Genomic DNA, 21,064 nt, shown 5'->3' with positions numbered 1-21,064 from the left:
CACTACATCTAGTGAACTAAAGAAAGGAAGGGAGACGTTAACAGGAGAACCCATGCTCTGCTGTCATTCCTTATGTAGGTTTCAGTATCATCAATGTCAAGGAAAATAGTCCCAGCACAGAGTTCTTACCAGGGAGGATCATGGGCCTGGAAAGTTTGGGGGTCAGGGGAGGTGGAGAATAAATTATTTCCCTTGCCAGGCAGGGAAATGTTGATTTCATCCCATTCTTATTAAAGGAAAGTATTTAATAAGAAAATGTCCGAGGCAGTGTTTCCAACATTCCAGAGGTAGCAAGGACACAGCTGTCCCTCCCCTGTTGTCCCTGCACGATCCGAGTTGCGGACATTAGTCGTCTCAAAGCAGATCCATGGGAAGAAAAGGACTTAGTTCTCCTGGGCTGGTGCCCGGGTTTCTCCTTTGCTGCCGTCTCCTTCATTCTGCCTCCTCCATCCTGAGCCAATGAGCAGCCCTGGCCCCGCCTCTCTGGGTGAGGTCAAGAGCGTGCACTGCCCCTTATTTTGTTAGCAAGCATCATGCATCAGCCTTTATTCGCGCCCTATAAAGCCACAGCCTTTAACCATAGTCTTGACCACACCCAGGGCTGTCCACCAGAGTGCGCTGTTGTGGAGAAGGAGCCCTCCAGCAGACAGCAGCAGCGAGTCACGTGTTCCTTGTGGGCCCGCCCACCCAGGAGGGGTCTGTGTCATGTGCTTCTCGTGGCCCCGCCAACCCAGGAGGAGTGGTCTTTAAGAGCGTGTTGGATTCTGTGGGACTTGGAAGAGGTGCGTGAACTTCCCTGTGCTTTTGAAGTCAAGGGACTCCTCCCAGTGATTAGGAGCAGTGGAACCGTCCGGATCCCGCCCTTGGTCCATGACTTTGGCCTTTGGTCATGTAGTGGCGGCCCTTTGGGCTCTGCCATTTGTGTTTCAGATCATCAGTTCTGCTATTTGAATGGGCAGGACTCTCCATCGCCTTGGCAAGACAAGGTGCTCCTCGTCCAGAAAGTGTTAGGAGTCCTAGGAGCCAGCTCCTCCCATGGGATGTGGGCTCCCGATGGAGGACAGTCTCTTCAGGGCCCTCCTGGGCTACTGAAATGGTCCAAGAAAACCCTTCAAGTTGACTGCCCTTCTCTAATATTCAATTTTCTTGTCCATCCAGTGGAAGAGTTGGAGTTGATACTTGATCCATTTCAGCTCTAACTTACTAAAGTCTGTGATGGCTCTGGACCTTCACGTTTCAGGACCAGGCCTGGTCCTTCTTAGCTCTCACACTGAAGCCTCAGAACCAGCCTCACTTGGAGGGTGGTCTTCAGCTCCCAGCCAAAAGCCTCGCTTGAACCTCCTCACACTTCAAAGACAAGGATGGTACCCGCATGCCACTCAGCCCTTGGAAGGGAGAAACAGTTTGGCAAAGGCCACAGAATGGACCTTGTCTCCTTACACCGAGCCCAGGGCTCCATTCAGCAGCCACCTTTCCACCCCCACCCCCATCCCTTCCCCTCACCCCGATATGCATCTACATGGCTGCAAACAAGAGCAGCCAAGTGTAGGACCTCCACCCACTGCCATCAGCAGACACTCAAGTGGACAGGCTGGACTGGAGAACAAGAACAAGAAAGGTAAAAAGCCATCTTTTTTTCTTCTTCTTTTCGTTTTTTCTTCTTTTTTTTTTTGTGGTTGTTGTTGTCTTTTGTCTTTTTAGGGCCACATCTGAGGCATATGGAGGTTCCCAGGCTAGGGGTCAAATCAGAGGTATAGCTGTTGGCCTACACCACAGCTCGTGGCAACTCAGGATCCTTAACTCACTGAGCGAGGCCAGGGATCAAACCTGCGTCCTCATAGATGCTAGTCAGATTGTTTCCGCTGAGCCATGATGGGAACTCCCTTTTTTTTTAAATTGAAGTATAGTTGGTTTACAATGCTGTATGAGTTTCAGGCGTATAGCAGAGTGATTCAGTTATAAGGAAGGCCTGTATCTCCTCCATTTTGGTGAACAGGGGTTCACACAGGTTGCATTCATACCCAACACCTGACAATCCCTCAGTTCTCTCCATTCTTATCCTCCTTTTCAGGCATCCAATGGCCACAGGGCTCTGTTCTGAGGATGCTTCCAGGCTGTCCATTTGGGTCAGACATGCAGAGTTTAAAATTCACAAAGCAGCCTGAGGTCAGCCCCATCCCCACCTGAAAAGGCCAAAGGAACAGTCATGGTATAAATCATTGTTTGGGTTTCAACTGGGCATCTCCTCTAGCCCCCTGTGCCGTGTTAGCACGGGCCAGAATCAGGGAGAAAGGAGCCAGAAGCTGAGTGTCTATTGAAGGTGCCAAGAGATGTGGGGCCTGAGGAGGGAGAGGGGTATCTGTGTCTTGTCAGAGTTAGAAATTGCCCAGGACATCAGCCTGCATCATCCATCCTTTATCCACAGATCCCTCGGTGTCTGCAATGGCTCAAACTTGAAAAGACAGAGCCTTCTCCAAACATTTACATTTCTGCCAGGTGAAGATTCATGGGACTTTGAATCCCAAAATATACAGGTTTTCATGGGAAGATTCAAAGGGGATCCTGCTCATTTTGTGACAATTTAATCAGTCTTGCCAATGTCACTGAAGAACAAGAGAATAAAGTGCCTGTTGTGGCTCAGCAGAAACAAACCCAACTGGTATCCATGAGGACGCAGGTTCAGTCTCTGGTCTTGTTCAGTGGGTTAAGGATCCACCGTTGCCATGAGGTGTGGTGTAGGTCACAGACCTGGCTTGGATCTGGTGTGGCTGTGGCTGTGATGGAAGCTGGCAGCTGCAGCTCTGATTCAGCCCCTACCCTGGGCACTTCCATATGCCACAGGTGAGGCCCTAAAAAGCAAAAAAAGAAAAAAGTAAAAAGCATCTTTGCCAGACCCACGTGGGTTTTATTTCTGGGATCCTACATGTATCAGTTTAATAAATTCACAAACAACGTTTGGTTGGAGTTTAATTAAAAGGAATGAGAGCCATGTTGACCTTAGTCCCCATTTCTACAGAGAGTGCAGAAGAAGGTCACCAGGGGCTTGAAATAGATTGACCAGACTTGACAGTGGGACCACGACTCATAAAAGGGTGTTGTGAAGCCAGATCAACTCAATGACCCCCAAAGAAACTGCGGACTTCAAGAAACTCGCGTGACTTCAGCTTCAGAAATACTCTTCCATGATGTAGAAAACACACCGCCTCCAATACCCTGCCCACAGTGGGATTCCTTATTCTGTCCTTCACGTGCCAGAAGAACGACCTTCAGTGCTTCTACCCTTTAAACACTTTTGCCAGAAACCCGAATTCATGAAAAGCGTATTTATCTCTTCACAATTTTACCTATTTTGTTAAATGTGAAAGTCAGAACAAAGCATCAAAATACATCTATAGAGCTCCTGTCATGGCTCAGGGGTTAATGAATCCACCTAGGAACCATGAGGTTGCAGGTTCGATCCCTGGCCTCACTCAGTGGGTTAAGGATCCAGTGTTGCCGTGAGCTGTGGTGTAGGTCGCAGATGCGGCTTGGATCTGGCGTTGCTGTGGCTCTGGTGTAGACCGGTGGCTACAGCTCCGATTCAGCCCCTAGGCGAGGAACCTCCATATGCCACAGGTGCTGCTGCCCTAGAAAGAAAAAAAAAAAAGTGTATAACATTAATGAATACTTTTGTACCATTAGCCCTCACCTTGAAACATCGTTAGAAATTTTCGTCTTTGTTTTTAACCAGAAAGAAGAGCTGAGAGATTCTGTTTGGGTTCTGATTACTGTTCATCACAAATGTGATAATGAGGATGACCTCCGTTAAGACGGGTCTCATCTGACTGATGGGTGAGGGATGTTGAGAGGAGGCTGGACCTGGAGCAGAGGGTGGGGGGTGGGGAGAAGGGCATGAGATGCTGCGAGCCAGCCACATTGCATGGCTACTCAACCAGCCCCTCTGCCTCCCAACAGCTGGAGTTAATATTTAATGAAAACACGTAAATTCAGAGTTGCAAAATTTTCTTTAACCCTGAATTAGAATATGCTACTGGTATTTCTCAAGACCTGCCAGGAACAGGCATTCCACCTATTAATGTGAATTATGACCATCTGAGTTGTCCCTGTGTATAGGAGAGTGGGGTCTCTAAATAGAGCTGAGAGGGCCTAAGACACAGCCCACGCTGCTATCCCACTCCACCAATGCAGCCCTTGCCTCAGCTGCCTCATTAAATATCCTCAATGGCTTTTTTGTTGGTTTTGTTGTTGTTGTTGTTCGTTTTTTTGGTTTTTTTGCTTTTTAGGGCCGCACCCGTGGCATATGGAGGCTCCCAGGCTAGGGACTACTCCAAACTGGAACTACAGCTGCAGGCCTACACCACAGCCACAGCAACGCAGGATCCGAGCTGCATCTGTGACCTACACCACAGCTCATGGCAGCACAAGATCCTTCACCCACTGAGCAAGGCCAGGGATGGAACCTGCAATCTCATGGTTCCTAGTCGGATACATTTCCACTGCACCATGATGGGAACTCCTTTAATGGCATTTTGAGGGTGTGTTTTTAAATATCCTCAATAATGGACTAAAGAATTGGTGGCCCAGCAGTTAAGGGATCTGTCATTGTCACTGCTGTGGCTCGGGTTTGATCCCTGGCCTGGGAACTTCCACTTGCCCACAACGTGGCCAAGATAAAGGAAGAAATACTTATTTTTTAATGGTGGCCATGATGTGGAGAGGCAACCAGCAAGAGTTTTCTTTTTAGGGCTGCACCTGCAGCATATGGAAGTTCCCAGGCTAGGGGTCGAATTGGAGCTATAGCTGCCAGCCTACGCCTCAGCCACAGCAACGCCACATCCAAGCCATATCTTCAACCTACACGACAACTCACAGAAATGCTGGATCTTTAACCCACTGAGGGGGGCCAGGGATCGAACCACATCCTCATGGATATTAGTTGGCTTTGTTACTGCTGAGCCACAGTGGGAACTCACAGCCAGAGCTCTTTCTGAGTAGTGGTCAGCATCACTGGAATAAATCAAAACCTGCACATGGCAGGTTCAGTCCCTCCCTGTGATGGAGGGACTGGCCGTGTGCCAGAGAAGAGGAGGAGCACAGATACGCAAGCACAACCAAAGGAGGGGGCCACCCTGCCCTGGTCAGACCCATGCCCCAAATGGGACCAAGAGGCAGGGAAGCCCGTGACACTTCTAAAGCCATATGTCGGCTTTGACAACTGCTTGACAACCCAGTACCCAGATGCCTCAAATATGCACGCTTGGGGGTGGGTGTACATATTTTTCCTAAAACCCCACTCATCATCTTCACTCCTTCTTTTGAGGCTGCCCAGAGTTCTACTCAAGGTCTCCTTCCTGGGCCCTGGGCACCCACCACCCCAGGCAGTGCTGTGGCCCCACCTTGGTGATGGTTGTAATGCAAACCCCTTTTCTTCCCGGTATGAGCAGTCTCCATTGTTCTTCTGTGACCCAAATCATGCAAAGAACCAGGTGGTTGCTTTACATTACATCTCGGGAGCTCAGCTGGCGTGAAGCACACCTATCTGAATTTTTCCCTATATGTGTACTTTCCGTTCTGGTTTTTTGGTGCCGACTGGTTATTACTTTTATATGTCATGCTCACTTGACCCCTCATCAATTTGCTATATTATGGGTATAAAAGATCTCTGAATATGTATCCAAGAAACACAGGGGTGGCCTCTGGGGAATGGAACCAGGTGGCTGTGGGCCGGTCTGGGAGGGAGACTTTTGGCGGGTTTAATGTTGAACCACGTGAGCAAATACCTAATCAAAAAGCCCTTTTTCACATAGGAATTTACAGCAGTGAAAATACTCTGCATGATATTGTAATGATGATATGTGTCATTTTGTATTTGTCCAAACCCACAGAATATACAACACCTTGACTGAATCCCACAGTGTAGACTGTGGATTTTGGGGGATGGTGGCGAGTCACTGTAAGTTCATCACTTGTAATAAATGTACCCCCTGGTAGGGAGTATTGATAATGGGGCAGGCTGCGTATGGGGGCCAGGGGCAGCGGATATCTGTACATTCTTCACAATTTTTCTGTGAACCTAAAACTCTTAAAAAAGAAAGTTTTTTTATGACTCGATGAATTTATGACATTTATAGTTGTATAATGATCTTCACAATCCAGACAGTCTATTTTTAAGCCAGGAAAAAAAAAATACTTGCAACAATAAATAATGAAAAGGATGAGAAGACGAGCAGGGAGCTCTCTTGGTGAGGAAGAGAGCACTGGAAGAGGAGCCACCTGCCACCAGAAGTGGAAGGAGAGATGCTCAAAGAACATTTTTAGAAATATTTGTGGTATAATATGGAATGGAATCACCTCCCTCCAACCTCCACCAAGGAATGGGCAGTAAAAGTCTACAAAACCCATCCAAATGTGAGGAAATTGGAACCTTGTTCACCTTTGCTGGGAGTGTCCAATGTTATAGCTGTTCCAGAAACCAGTATGACAACTTCTCCAAAAAATGAACACAGAATTACCAAATGATCCAGAAATTCCTCTGGTACCTACCAAAAAGAATTGGGAGCAGAGGCATTCTTGCTGTGCCTCAGCCCATTAAGAACCTGACTAGCATCCACAAAAATGCTGGTTTGACTCTGGCCTTGCTCAGTGCACTGAGCATTCATAGCACGGTATTCATGATAGCCAAAAGGTAGAAGAAACACAAGTGTCTATCCATGATGCACGGATAAGCCACATATGATCTCTCCGTACAATGGAATGTTATTCGGTCCTAAAAAAGAAAGGAATTGGGAACAGACCATTCCATGGATGAAGCTTAAGGACATTGATATTGTATGATTCCACTTAGATGAGGTACCTAGGCTATTCGCATCCATGGAGATCGAGAGTAGAATGGTGGTTTCCAAGGGTGAAGGCGAGGGTGGGGAGGAGTGGGGAGTCATTGTTTGACAGGCACACAGAGTTTCAGTTTTGCAGGATAAGAAAGAGTTCTGGAGATGGAGGGTGAAGATGGTTGCATAGCAACGCGAGTGTACTTAACACTGTGGAACTGCCTACTTAGACATGATCCTGCCAAGTTTTACATTATGTGTACTTTACCACTATTAAAGGTTTTACGTTTCTTTAGAAATACTTAGTCAGGGTTGTGTGTTTCAGTGCTGGGTCACATGGAGAATGGCGGAGGCAAGACCATGGGCTAAACCTAGATTCAAGGCCAGGGCAAGATGGACCAGCATCTTTTGTGGGAAATCTCTAGGGTGGGCCCCTGGCCAGTGATGAGCAACGCTCAGGTGATATGGCTCCAGATGTATCCCAGCCTCCTCCAACAGTGGTGTCAACTCCTGGCGTCCGTGGACAACATGTGACAAGACTTCCAACCTTTTCCTTCTTTTCCTGGAGTGAAGTTTTCCTCACTTCCTTTTCCACGTCTGCTCAGCCATTTAGCCAGCAAATATGCACTGCTGCATACCAGGGGCCAAGCTCTGTGCCACATGGTAGAGACCAAGAGGTGAGCCAGCAGAGGCAGTGCCTAGAGGAGACTCCCACTCCACCGGGGAAGACAGACCAGCAGACGAGCCCCTGCAAGGAAGCTTGAGGTGAGATGATGGGCAGGCACTGGGAATGAGGGGACCACATAGCCTTGAGTGGCCAACCTCCTGGAGGTCCTGTAGAGCATCCTCAGAGACAGTGACATTTGCACTCCAGCCGAGATCCCAGATCCAACAGAAAATCGGGAGTTATCCTCGCAGGAGTTTGTGAGGGGTGGGCTATGAGAAATGAAGATGGGGCTATGCAGGTGGAGACGAATACTTTGAAGCAAGAGAAGGCATATGGTGTGTTTGAGGAACCAAGAGGAATGAATGTGCAGAAGCTGAGAGCACAAGGAGAAGTTGAGAGGAGGCCTCCAGAGAGGTAGGCAGGGGCTGAGGGTCACCTTAGCCTGACTGGAGCTCTTGGTCACTGTGCCAGGGACAATGGGGCACAACTGAAAGTACCCAAACAAGAGGGCACGATCCAATTTGCATGTTTATTTTGGTTTGATTTGTTGTTTGTTTTTGTCTTTTTGTCTTTTTGCCTTTTCTAGGGCCACACCCACAGCACATGGAGGTTCCCAAGCTAGGGGTCGAATCGGAGCTGTAGCCACCAGCCTACACCACAGCTCACGGCAACGCCAGATCCTTAACCCACTGAGCAAGACCAGAGATCGAACCTGCAACCTCATGGTTCCTAGTCAGATTTGTTAACCACTGAGCCACGACGGGAACTCCCCAATTTGCATGTTTAAAACACACTGGAACTGTATTGAGGAAAAGGAGTGAAAGGCTGGATGTACAGAGACCAGGGTGTTTATTTCCTACGGCTTCTGTAGCAAGTTACTGCAAATTCCGTAGCTTGAAACAAATGAAAAGTTAATTATTTTACAGTTCTGTAGGATGGAAGTTTGAAATCAGTTTCACGGGCTGAAATCAAGATGTCAGGAGGCTGTGCTCTCTCCAGAGGCTCTCGAGGAGAAGCGACTCCTGAACTCCTCCAGTTTCTGGTGGCTTCCAGCTCATCAGCTTACAGCCCCATCACTCCAGCCTCCACCTTTATCCTCCCATCACCATCACTGTGTCTAAACGACCTCTGCCTTTTTCCTACAAGGACATTTTTGAAGGCACTTAGAACCTAGACTAATCTGGGATCTTCTCCTCATCATAAAATTCTTAAACTCTTACTGTTGATGAGAAGGTAAAATGGTGCCATCGCTATGGAAAACAGTATGGAGAGTCCTCAAAAAATTAGGCAGAGTTCCTTTTTGGTCCAGGAATTTCACTTCTGGGTGTATACCCAAAAGAATTGAAAACAGGGACTCAAACGCTCATGGTCACGGCAGCATGATTCACAATGGCCAAGGGGTGGAAGCAGCGCGAGTGTCCAGCAGTGGATGAATGGATAAATGAAATGTGGTCTGGCTATACAACGAAATATCCTTCAGCCTTAAAAAGGAAGGAAATTCTAACACAGGTTACAATGTAAATGAACTTTGAGGACATTATGTTAAGTGACATAAACCACTCACAGAAGGACAAATACTAAAACGATTCCACTTATATGAGATACCTGGAATGGTCACATTTATAGAGACAGAAGTAGAATGGCCATGACCGGGGGTTGGAGTGGGGACTGGGGGACACAGGGAGTTTAATGGTTCAGGGTTTCAGTTCTGCAAGATGAAAAGAGTTCCATGGATAGGTGGTGGTGCTGGTTGCACAACAATGCGAATGTCCTTAATGCCGCCAAACTGGACAGTTGTAAATGATTAAAATGGTAAATTTCTTTCTCTTTTTATCTCTCTCCTTTTTTTTTTTTTTTTGGCATATGGAGGTTCCCAGGCCATGGGTTGAATCGGAGTTGTAGCTGTTGGCCTATGTCACAGCCACGGCAACACAGGATCCAAGCCACATCTGTGACCTAAACCACAGCTTGTGGCAACGCCGGATCCTTAACCCATTGAGCAAGGCCAGGGATTGAACCTGCATCCTCATGGATGCTAGTCAGATTGTTTTTGCTGAGCCATGACAGGAACTTCCCTAAAATGGTAAATTTCGTATTGTGTATTTTACCATAATTTACATTTTTAAAAATCTTTATCACAGCTTCAAACATGTTCCCACCCATTGTAGAAGACAAGAGCACAGATCCCAGGGGCTGGGACCTGATAATTATGGGGCCACCATTCAGGCCACTACCTCCAGTTAGGAAACTACTGCAGTTGTGGTGCAGAGATGATATGCTATGGCCTGGACTGGACTATAGGCCATGGGGATCAAACCTAGAGCTGCTTGGAGGCACTGTCACTGGGACTTGGGGCCAGCGTGGGGGGTATTCAAGCTGGCCCCCTGTGTTCCCAGGTGGGCAACTCACAGCCAGCTGTTCAGAGTGTGGTGAGCTGAGTTTTAGACACATTTGCAAATATTGACCAAAATCTGGGCCACTGGTCAAAGACCTGCCAAAATCTTTTTCTTTTTTTTTTTTCTTTTGCTTTTTAGGGCTGCACCTGTGGCATATGGAAATTCCCAGGCTAGGGATCGAACTGGAGTCGCAGCTGCAGGTCTATGCCACAGCCACAGAAAGACCAGATCTGAGCTGTATGTGCAACCTATGCTGCAGCTTACAGCAACACAGGATCCTTAACCCAATGAGCAAGGCCAGGGATCAAACCTGCATCATCATGGATACTAGTCAGGTTTGTAACCCAATGAGCCACAATGGGAACTCCGACCTGCCCAAATCTTAACATTCCACACAAAAGTCTTTGCTCCAAATGGATAGAAGAGAGCCTGGGTCACGCTCTAGGTCACTGGTATCAAGGGCCCCACAGAAGCGTGACTGGAGAAACCCCCCCCGCCAGGCAAGTACTGGGCCTGCCACTGACTCACTCCTCCTCCTTAGCTATGTTTGCTCCTCTGTAAAAGTGAAGGAAAGAAATTGAACAAATCCACACAGCACTGATCATGTGCCCAGCGCTGTTCTTTGTGCTTCACAAAGAGTAACGACTTTAATGCCCAGAAAACTCTGAGATGGCATTTGTACTGTCATCCCCATTTTAGGGAGGAGAAAACCAAAGCACAGAGAGGTTAGGTCACTTGCCCAAGGTCACACAGCCCCATAAAAGCAGAACCTGGATCTGACTCTGACCTCAGATTCTGCACTCTTAGCCAATACCCCATGCTGCCTCCCCAGATCTACCCCAAAGCCAACAGCAAAGACCCCGATGATTAACTCAGCTGAAGTAAATTACCTGAACATGGGCCAGGCGATGCTTCTGCTGAGCACTGAGATACAGACTCCCAGGGATCAAGACCCTCTTCCTGCCTGTGGCCATTTGCCTCCAGGTGCACCTAAGGAGGAGAGGTGAGCAAGGACCAGGAAAGAGCAGGTTATTGATCAGATCCCTTCCTTCAACCCCAAAGTCCAGTCCAACAGCCTAGACACCTCCCAGGGAGAAGGGGGAAAGCTATCAGGAATGATGGCCACGGGGACAGTGCTGGGGAAGCTTCCTGGAAGGTCCCTTGGTGTGGGAGCCGATGGAAGCAACTAGAAGTGGGTTGAGCCACAGCAGAGGAAGGTAGCCGGGGAGGAGTGAGCTGTGGCCTCAGCCCAGAGCAGGCCTGGGGAGCCACAGACAGAGGGCTCGGCCATGGGGCAAAGAGGGAGAGGAGTTGAGGCAAAGAGGTGAGGACCATGGTGATGCCTCAGGAAGGGGCTGGGCAGTTGCATCACTGAGACTGGGAGGACCAGGATCGTGGGCAGGAGGACCAGGCCTAACCGTAGATCCCAAATGACCTCTCCCCCAGACAGCCAGGCCATCTGGGATGAAACCATGAGTGAGTGCGCTGAGCCACTCTGAGCCTCACTCCCAATCTCATGCCTATTTCCCATGTGACCAGAGCCTGGGTATCAGAAGCCTCTGGAGAGAAGACCCATCAGAGGAGCGAGGGATGGCAATGGGACCCAAATGGTCAGGTCACACGTCCTGAAACTTCAGGACGACAACCCCCCAAATTGGCGAAGACAGTTCCAAATGGCTGCAACGATATGGTGGTTTCCCACAAGCAGCTGAGACCTCCGGTGGGGGGTTCATCCAGGTCAGATGCAACTGTACCTTGTCAGGGTCTTTCCACTGAAGTTTCCAGCATCACTTAACCGTTTGGGGGTTTTATTTTATTTTATTTTTTTTCTTTCACCAAGGAAATAGGGGATGCCCAAGTTCAGGTCCCCAAACCAGAAAGACTGTGGGTGCCTCAAATAAAGCAGGGGGTTTTAGTGCAGTCCCCGAGGGGGACTCACTTCACCCTTGGTGCTGCCCCCCACCCCCACCCCACCCCCGCCCTGGCCTCTTCCTCTCTCCTTACGCTCCCATTCACAGAGAGGGCCGCCCACAATTCTCATCTCTCTCCTGCCCAAAATCAGGGCTCTCAGCTTTACTGTGTCTAAAAATCTCCAGAGCAACCTGTCAAAGCCCCACCCTCCAATGAGTGGGATGAGGCCCCAGGAATCTGCATTTTGCACCAGCATCTCAGCTGGTCCTCATACGCTGGAGTAGAATCTCCCAGAAGGCAGACACCCTGTCTTTCATGGATCACTCGTGTGCCCAGCATACGCTCGCGCTGGCTCATTCTGACACGCACACACTCACACCCAGAAGGCTGCAGGATGCACAGCAAGTATCCGAGCCTCTGTGGGTCAAGTTCTGAAGCACTGGGAGCCGGGGAAGGCATGTGTCACTGTGTTCCGGTCCCTCTGAAGCCCTCACCTGCTCTCTGACAGCTTCCCATCCTGAAACCACACGGTACAGTAAAAAACAGAAAAAAGAAAGCCGTTAGACCCCAGTGAATGTTATTTTTAATGAAAGTGGTGCGTTTTGACTCACAATATTGAAACCAGATTATAAATGAGTCATCCGTGAATCAACCACAAAGAGCCAGTGTGAAGGTGATTTACAGGCGGGCGCTGACGTCTGCTGTCCCTTCACCCACTTCGTGGAGAGTCTGTCAGGCTTGGAGTGGGTCTGGGGCATCTGTTGCCACGTCAGCTCAAAAGGATGTTGTGTTGTCACCAATGGGATTCCCCAGCCTGGCGGCATCGCGGTCCCACCCACAGAGCAAAGGCAGCCTTCACCGGACAAGGTGGTTACATCATAGCTGCTAGCTTCCAGGTAGTGACTGGTATGTACTGGAGAGAGACCTGTGCCATCTGTTCCTCCCATGCTCCCAGTCACCTCCGTAAAGCCCACATCCTCCCACCTGGTCTTCGAGAGGCAGCCTACGAGAGGGCAGAAAGGTGGGACTTAAAAGTGGGCTTGAGGAGTTCCCACTGTGGCTCAGCGGTAACAAACCCAACTAGTATCCATGAGGATGCAGGTTTAATCCCTGGCCTAGCTCAGTGGGTCAAGGATCCAGCATTGCCATGAGCTGTGGTGTAGGTCAAAGACATGACTTGGATTCCGCATTGCTGTGGCTGTGACGTAGGCCAGCAGCTGCAGCTCCAATTGAACCCCTACCCTGGGAACTTCATATGCTGCAAGTGCAGCCCTAAAAAGAAAAAAAAAGAAAAGTGTGCTTGAGGAGTTCCCATTGTGGTGCAACAGTATCAGCACCATCTCTGCAGTGCCAGAATGCAGGTTTGATCCCCTGTCTGGTGCAGTTGGGTTAAGGATCTTGTGTTGCCGCAGTCAACACAACTGCAGCTTGGAACTGATCCCTGGCCAGGGAGCTCCATATGCCCCCAGGAAGGAAGGAAGGAAGGGAGAAAGAGGGGGGGGGGGAGGGAGGGAGAGGGAGAAAGAAAAAGAAAGAGAAAGAAAGGAAAAAGAAAAGTGGGCTTGAGTCCCAGCTCTAGCAGGGCAGCTGCAGAGAGTCAGGCAACAGCCTCCTGTTTCTCATGGCCTGAAATGTCAACATTACCACCTGCCCACCTCCCTTGCGGAAATGTTGCAAGGTTATCCTGGCCCATTCCAGGATAAGAAGTCGGTAGAGGACTGAAAACCTACTGTCTGAATGTGTCCTGCTGCTAAACCACAGCCCCAAGCTCTCCAGGACTCTCCAGGACATCTGGAGAATGCAGCTGGGCTCCCAGCTTCCAGATGCCTTCTCAAAGTGGCCTCCATCAGGGCAGGAATCTACAGCAAAGAAACCCCTCTGACAACACCAGGGACAGCAGGGTCAGTCTGGTAGGACAATGAACCATTGACCAATCCAGCAGGTCAGCTGGGAACACCATGTCTACAAATCAGGATACACCATGAGCAAAACTATGGTCCACGAACAGTAACTACTCAGTAAATGCTATTAAACATATGACCAAGAAAACATCCACAAAGAAGGTGAAAAATTCATTAAATCTGCATAAGAGAGAGAGAGGGCAGGGGAGAAGGAAAAAACTGTTCGGTAGAGGGAGTTCCCTCTGTGGCTCAGCAGGTTAAGAACCCAACTAGTATCCATGAGATGGGGGTTCGATCCCTAGTCTCGCTGAGTGGGTTAAGGATCTGGTGTTGCCATGAGCTGTGGTTTAGGTTGCAGATGCAACTTGGATCCTGAGTTGCTGTGGCTGTGTTGTAGGCTGGAAGCTGCAGCTCAGATTTGACCACTAGCCTGGGAACTTCCATATGCTGCGGGTATGGCCCTAAAAAGATAAAAATAAATGAATGAATAAATAAAACTGTTTGGCAGAGCCACCTGAAGTCCTCTTCTATACACTGCGGATGCACAACAGAATCAGCATTAAAGAGGAAGAGGGCACAGGCAAGGCTTTTAGGGTCAGGCGAATCTCAACTTGCATGCCAGCCTTCTTCTCCCTGGTCCTGGGTCCTTGGGGAGGGTGTATATTGTCATGGGGACTCCATTTTTCCAGTGGCCTTCCTCCCAGGCTCGTGTGAGGATTAAGCAGCATCGTGTGTGTGTCATACTTAGGCAGTGCCTGGAACATAGGTAACACTCAATGAATGTTGGTTTCTTCCTGTGGAAGATGGCAAAATATGACCACAAATTCCTTCCTATCTTGGCAAGCATGCCCCTTGACAATGACTTAGCTGCTCTCCCATCAAGAGTTAGTCTGGGGAGTTCCCTGGTGGTCTAATAGTTAGGATTCAGCGTTTTCACCACTGTGGCCCAGGTTCAATTCCTGGTCTGAGAACTGAGATTCCACATCAAGCTAATGCATGCTATGACAAAAAAAAAAAAAAAAGTTAAAACCTGTTTCCCTTCTCCCTTGAATCTGTGACTTGCTTTAGCCAATAGAATTTAGCAGAAGTAACAGTGTGTGACTTACATGGCTAGCCATTTCAGCTTCCTCATTTGCCCTCTTGAAATGCTGCCGTGGCCTTGGGACCCCTATGGAAGGAAGCTGGTCTAGCCTGCTGAAAAGGACAGGCCATGGGAGAAGTGAGGTCCCCAACTTGCCTGCCAGCACCAGCTGCCAGACATGTGACCCTCCTGAAGTGACCTTTCAGCCTTTGGCTGAATGAAGCCACATGAGTGAGCCCAGGCAAAATCAGCAGAGAAACTGCCTCCCTCACCCCTAAAATCAGGAAAAATAATAATCTCTGCTGTGTGAAGTCACTGAGCCTTAGGCCAATCTATTATGCAGCAAATTTTACTGACACTCCCTTCTTATCCACTACCTCCAACAAATCTTCTCCCTTGGGTAACCTTGAATTTCCCCTAGCTACACCTGGCAGATTATTCAGTGAAATACTAACTGAGAATTTATTGGGACCAGGAGCTGTGATCGGCCTGTCATGAAGTCATTTTCATGTACACATGTTATAATAGTTCATCAATCAAACAATTAAATAGCACCTACCAACCTAAGCTGATAATTAGCAAGTAGGCTTGTTCAACATTTAAAGTAGATCATGGAGAGCTCCCGCTGTGGTGCAGTGGGTTAAGAATCTCACAGCAGCAGCTTGGGTTGCTGTGAAAGTGAAGATTCGATCCCCAGCCTGGCACAGTGGTATAGAGGATCCACCGTTGCCAAAGCTACGGCATTGCCGTAGGTTGCACCTGTGGCTTGCATTTAGTCCCTGGCCCGGAAACTTCCATGGGTGCAGCCAAAAAAGGGAAAAAAACAGATCACAAATTCAGCTATTTATCCCCAATTCCACTACATTCTCTTGCCTGGATCACAGTAATATCCTCCTCATCTGTCTCTCCCTTTGAATTCTGTCACCCTACACATTGCCTTTCTCCACAGAGAGATTTTTGAAATATAGTCACTCGTTCTGCAAAAATTTAGTTTTGAGCAGAAATATCTACCTCCACAGAATTTACATTCTAGTTGACATTTTTAAAATGAATAGGTAAATTAATAAATAAAATATGTGGTGATAAGTGTTAAGAAAAAGAATTCCATCATGGCACAGCAGAAACGAATCTGACTGGCACCCATAAGGACGCAGTTTCGATCCCTGGCCTCGCTTAGTGGGTTAAGGATCCAGTGTTGCCGTGAGCTGTGGTGTAGGTCGCAGATGTAGCTTGGATCCCACATTGCTGTGGCTGTGGCATAGGATAGCAGCTGTAGCTCCAATTTGACCCCTAGCCTGGGAACCTCCATATGCCTAGAGTGTGGCCCTAAAAAGCAAAAAAAAACAAAAAGACAAACAAACAAAAACAGGTGTTAAGAAAAAAATAAAGTAGAAAAGGTGAAGGGGAATAAGCAATATTGGGAGGGGTTACAATTTTTTCTTCTTTTTTGGTCCCCCAGCAGCTTGTGGAATTTCCTGAGCCAGGGATCAAATCTGAGCCGGAGCTGTGACCTATGCCGCAGCGGCTGCAACACTGGATCCTTAACCCTCCGTGCAGGGCCGGGGATGGAACTGTCACCTCCATAGAGACAAGCTGGAGCACTGACCCTCCACACCACAGTAGGAACTCCAGGGGCTGGAATTTTAGATAGGATAATCTCTCCGACCAGGAGAGATTTCAATGAGAGACAGTGACATTGAATAAAGTTCCCACTGTTTCACAGTGGGTTAAGAATCCAACTACCATAGCTCGGGTTGCTGAGGAGACACGGGTTCAATCCCTGGCCTGGCACAGTGTGTTAAAGGATCCAGCATTGCCCGATTCAATCCCCTGGCCCAAGAACTTCCATATGCCTAGGAAGAAAAAAGACCAGTGGGAACACCAAGAATAAAGACCCCAAAGCAGAGCCCTTCCTGACAAACATCAGAAATAGTAAGGAGGCGAGTGTGGCTGTAGTTTAATAAGCAAGGAAGTGAGTAATGTGAGATGAGTTCATAGAGGTAACAGGGAGGTAAAGAAAAATCAGACTCCATAGCACCTTATAAGTCATATACGGACTTAGCCTTTTCCTCTAAAGACATAGAAAGAAACAGAAGCTTTTTTTTTTTTTTTTTTTTTTTAACAGCTGCAACCTGCGGCATATGGAAGTTCCCAGGCTAGGTGTCGAATAGGAGCTACAACTGCCAGCCTACGCCACAGCCACAGCAACACCGGATCCAATCCTCGTCTGCAAACAATGCCACAGCTTGCAGCAATGTCGGATCCTTAACCCACTGAGGGAGGCCAGGGATCAAACCCGCATCCTCATGGATACAAGTCAGGTTCTAAACCCGCTGAGCCACGACAAGAACTCCCAGAAGCATTTTTTTTTTTGTCTTTTTGCCTTTTCTAGGGCCGCTCCCACGGCATATGGAGGTTTCCAGGCTAGGGGTCTAATCGGAGCTGTAGCCACCAGCCTATGCCAGAGCCACAGCAACACGGGATCCGAGCCGCGTCTGCAACCTACACCACAGCTCAGGGCAACGCCAGATCTTTAACCCACTAAGCAAGGGCAGGGATCGAACCCGCAATCTCATGGTTCCTAGTCGGATTCATTAACCACTGCGCCACAACAGGAACTCCCTCCCAAAAGCATTTTTATCAAAGATCATAGTGACACGTTCTGATATATACCTTCATGTTAGCTTCTGAATAGTGTATTGAACAGAGGCTGAAGAGGGGCATCTTTTTTTTTTTTTTTTTTGCTGCACTTGTGGCATGTGGAAGTTCCTAGGCCAGGGGTCAAACCCATGCCATAGCAGTGACCCAAACCACAGTGGTGACAATGCCAGATCCTTAATCCTCTGCACCACCCAGGCAACTCCAACATGGCATAGTTTTCGAATCATCCTAAATTCCGCCATGAAAAGATAGTAAAAGTAGTACAAAATAGCAAAAACAAAAACTCATGGATAATGTGTACCCCAAAACTAACCCATGATCCCCAAAATATAAGTGGGTAAGGACAAACTACCACAGCTGCAAGACCTGAGTAGGGTTTTCATCTGCACGAGAGGCAACAGAGAGAAGAAGGGATCTAACAAAGATGGAAATCCCAAAATACCCACCAGACGCTTAATGGGAAGCTGAGAGAGCCAATCTGAGAACAGAGGCTAAAACTGGAAGGGTTTTCCCCACTCAAGAAATGGGTGAGCCCAAGGGGTAAAGGTCTGAAAGGGCTAGAGGTGTCTGGGACAAAGAAAGGGGACAAGTGAAAAGGCTATTTAAAAAGGGTGAGGGGCACCCCAGAAAGTAAGCCAACATATTCTTTTTTTTTTTTTTTTTCCTATTTTGGGGCCGAAACTGCCACATATGAAAGTTCCCAGGCTAGGAGTCAAATCAGAGTTGCAGCTGCCAGCCATAGCCACTGCCACAGCCACACCAGGTCTGAGGTCTGTCTAAAACTTAGACCACAGCTCATGGCAACACTGGATCCTTAACCCACTGAGTGAGGCCAGGGATTGAACTCACGTCCTCATGGATACTAGTCAGATTGGTTACCACTGAGCCACGATGGGAACGCCCAGCCAACATATTCTTGAGCACTACAGGCAGACAGCAGAAGAGGAAAATTTAGAGCAATGAAGTGAGAGAAGCCAAGTGGAATATGTTAACCAGAGAGTCAGAAAAAAATGATTTCATATACAGATGTTCAACAATGACAAACAAAAAAAAACATAAAAGTTATTTAGGAAAAATGGTAACAGCTACAGAATCATACCCTTATTAGACTATTAGACATGCCAGAGAGACACATCCACAAAACGGATGGAATCTACAACTTATTTCCCAAAAAGCTAAAAGAGGAGTTTCCTGATGACCTAGTGGTTATAGATCCGGTGTTGTCGCTGCTGTGGTCTGAGTCACTGCTATGGCACCAGTTTGATCCCTAGTCCAGGAACTTTCACATGCCACAGGTGTGGCCAAAAAAAAAAAGAAGCAGAAGAAGAAAGAAAGAAATTTAGAAGACAAGTGTAATGACATTGTGATATAATTATATTTGTTTGGTCTTCATCTTCTTCTTGGCACAGAGCTTCTAAAACCTTTGTAATTTCCTGAGTGACAGGGGTGAGAGGGAATGTCATTCATCTCAAGACCCTTTCAACCATACTCAAATTTATGCTAATGAGGTGACTCCTGGAGTGAATCACCAACAGCTGATGATTTCATTGCTTCTGCTTATGCACTGGAACCTCCATAAAAACCTAAACCAAAGTGTTCAAAGAGCTCTGGGTTGGAGCACCCTGGTGGTACAGCCAGTTGAGGATCTGACATTGTCACTGCTGTAGCTTGGGTTCCATCCCTGGCCTGGGAACTTCGATGTGTTGCATGTGTGGCCAGAATAAATAAATAAAACATTAAAAAAAAAAAAAAGAGCTTCCAGGTTATTGAAAACATCCGTGTACCGAGAGAGTGGTGCACTGCAAACTTCTCAAAGACAGGCTCCTGTGCTTGAGACCTTTCCAGACCTTGTCCTGTGCACCCTTCACCTGGCTGTTCAGTGTCTCCCTTGGTTCCACAAACCATTACAACAAACGTTAAATATGAGGAGAGGCTTGTGCAAATCCCCACCTTGTCACCAAATCAGACAGAAGGGTGGGTGGGCGGGACCCACTACTTTGATTGACATCTGAAGTGGGAAGCAGTCTTGTGGGACTAAGCCCTTAACCTGTGAGATCCGTACTAACTCCAGGTGGTTAGTGTCGGAAGGAATTAAATTGCAAGACACTTGATTGATGTCCAGAGAGAACTGGAGAATTGTTTGGTGTGGAAAACTCACACATGTGGTCAGAAGTGTTGTGAGAAGAAACAGATTATTTTGTAAAGAGTACACGCATCCAGCAGGTCATGCCTTAAGAGAAACAAAATGTAAAGGAAAAAATTTAAATCAAAAGCCATGAAGAAAGAATGAAAAGAGGAGTTCCCATTGTGGCACAGTGGAAATGAATCTCACTACTATCCATGGGGATTCGGGTTCAATCCCTGGCCTCACTCAGTGGGTTGGGGAGCTGACATTGCTGTGAGCTGTGGTGTAGTTTACAGATAAGGCTCAGATCTGGTGTTGCTATGGCTGTGGCTGTAGCTTCAATTAAACCCTTAGCCTGTGAACCTTCATATGCCGAAGGTACAGCCCTAAAGAGCAAAAAAAAAAAAAAATAATGAAAAGGGATTTTAGAGAAAGTAACAAATATAGAAAGTAGACAAAGAAGATCCTACATTGTATAATGGGAATCCCTAAATCAGACAGCCCAAGCAAGGAGCAGAACCAAAACTAAAAATTATAACTCAAGAAAACTTTTCTGAAATAAATATCAAAAATTTGAAATTAGGAGTTTCTGTTGTGGCTCAGCAGGTTAAGAACCCGACTAGAATCTATGAGGATGTGGGTTCGATCCCTGGCCTCGCTCAGTGGGTTGGGAATCCAGTGTTGCAGTGAACTGTGGTGTAGGTTGCAGATGTGGCTCGGATCCTGCATTGCTATGACTGTGGTTTAGGCCAGCAGCAGCAGCTCCAACTTGACCCCTAGCCTGGGAACTTCTGTATGCCACAGGTGCAGCCCTAAAAGGAAAAAAAAATAAAAATAGAAATTAAAGCGAAAATCAACCCAGGACAAGCAATACCAAAATATACTCTGATAAAGTTTCTAGACTTATAAATATGTAAAATCCCATATGACTGGGTCACTGAGTCACATACAGCAGAAATTGACAGAACATTGTAAATCAACTATAATTTAAAAAAAAGTTTAAAGAAAAAAAATATGTGAAATCCCTTGGACCTCTGGGCAAAAAGAGCAAGCTACTAATAAGGGACAGAAAATCAGATTGTCATCAGAATTTTCAACAGGCACACCTTGAACCAGGCACCTAGATGGAAAGAAGGTGAGGATGGAAGCAGGGAGAACAGATAGGAAGTAGAACCACCAGGATTTAGTGATGGATCAGACAGGAAGGTGAAGGATAGAACAGAGTGGAGGATGGACCCACTGGAAAGATGGCGTTGCCATTTGATGATGCTGAGGAGACTGTGGGAGGAGGAGGTTTGGGGCAGGAAACAAGCTAATAGTTTGTACATATAACATACTAAATATGGAGAGTTCTTGTAGTGGCTCAGTGGTTAACAAATCCAACTAGGAACCATGAGGTTGAAGGTTTGATCCCTGGCCTTGCTCAGTGGGTTAAGGATCTGGCATTGCCGTGAGCTGTGGTGTAGGTTGCAGATGCAGCTCGGATCCAGCGTGG

The sequence above is a fragment of the Phacochoerus africanus genome, chromosome 15 (assembly GCF_016906955.1).
Source record: "Phacochoerus africanus isolate WHEZ1 chromosome 15, ROS_Pafr_v1, whole genome shotgun sequence".
Lineage (NCBI taxonomy): Eukaryota > Metazoa > Chordata > Mammalia > Artiodactyla > Suidae > Phacochoerus > Phacochoerus africanus.
This window is presented reverse-complemented; position numbering follows the sequence as displayed.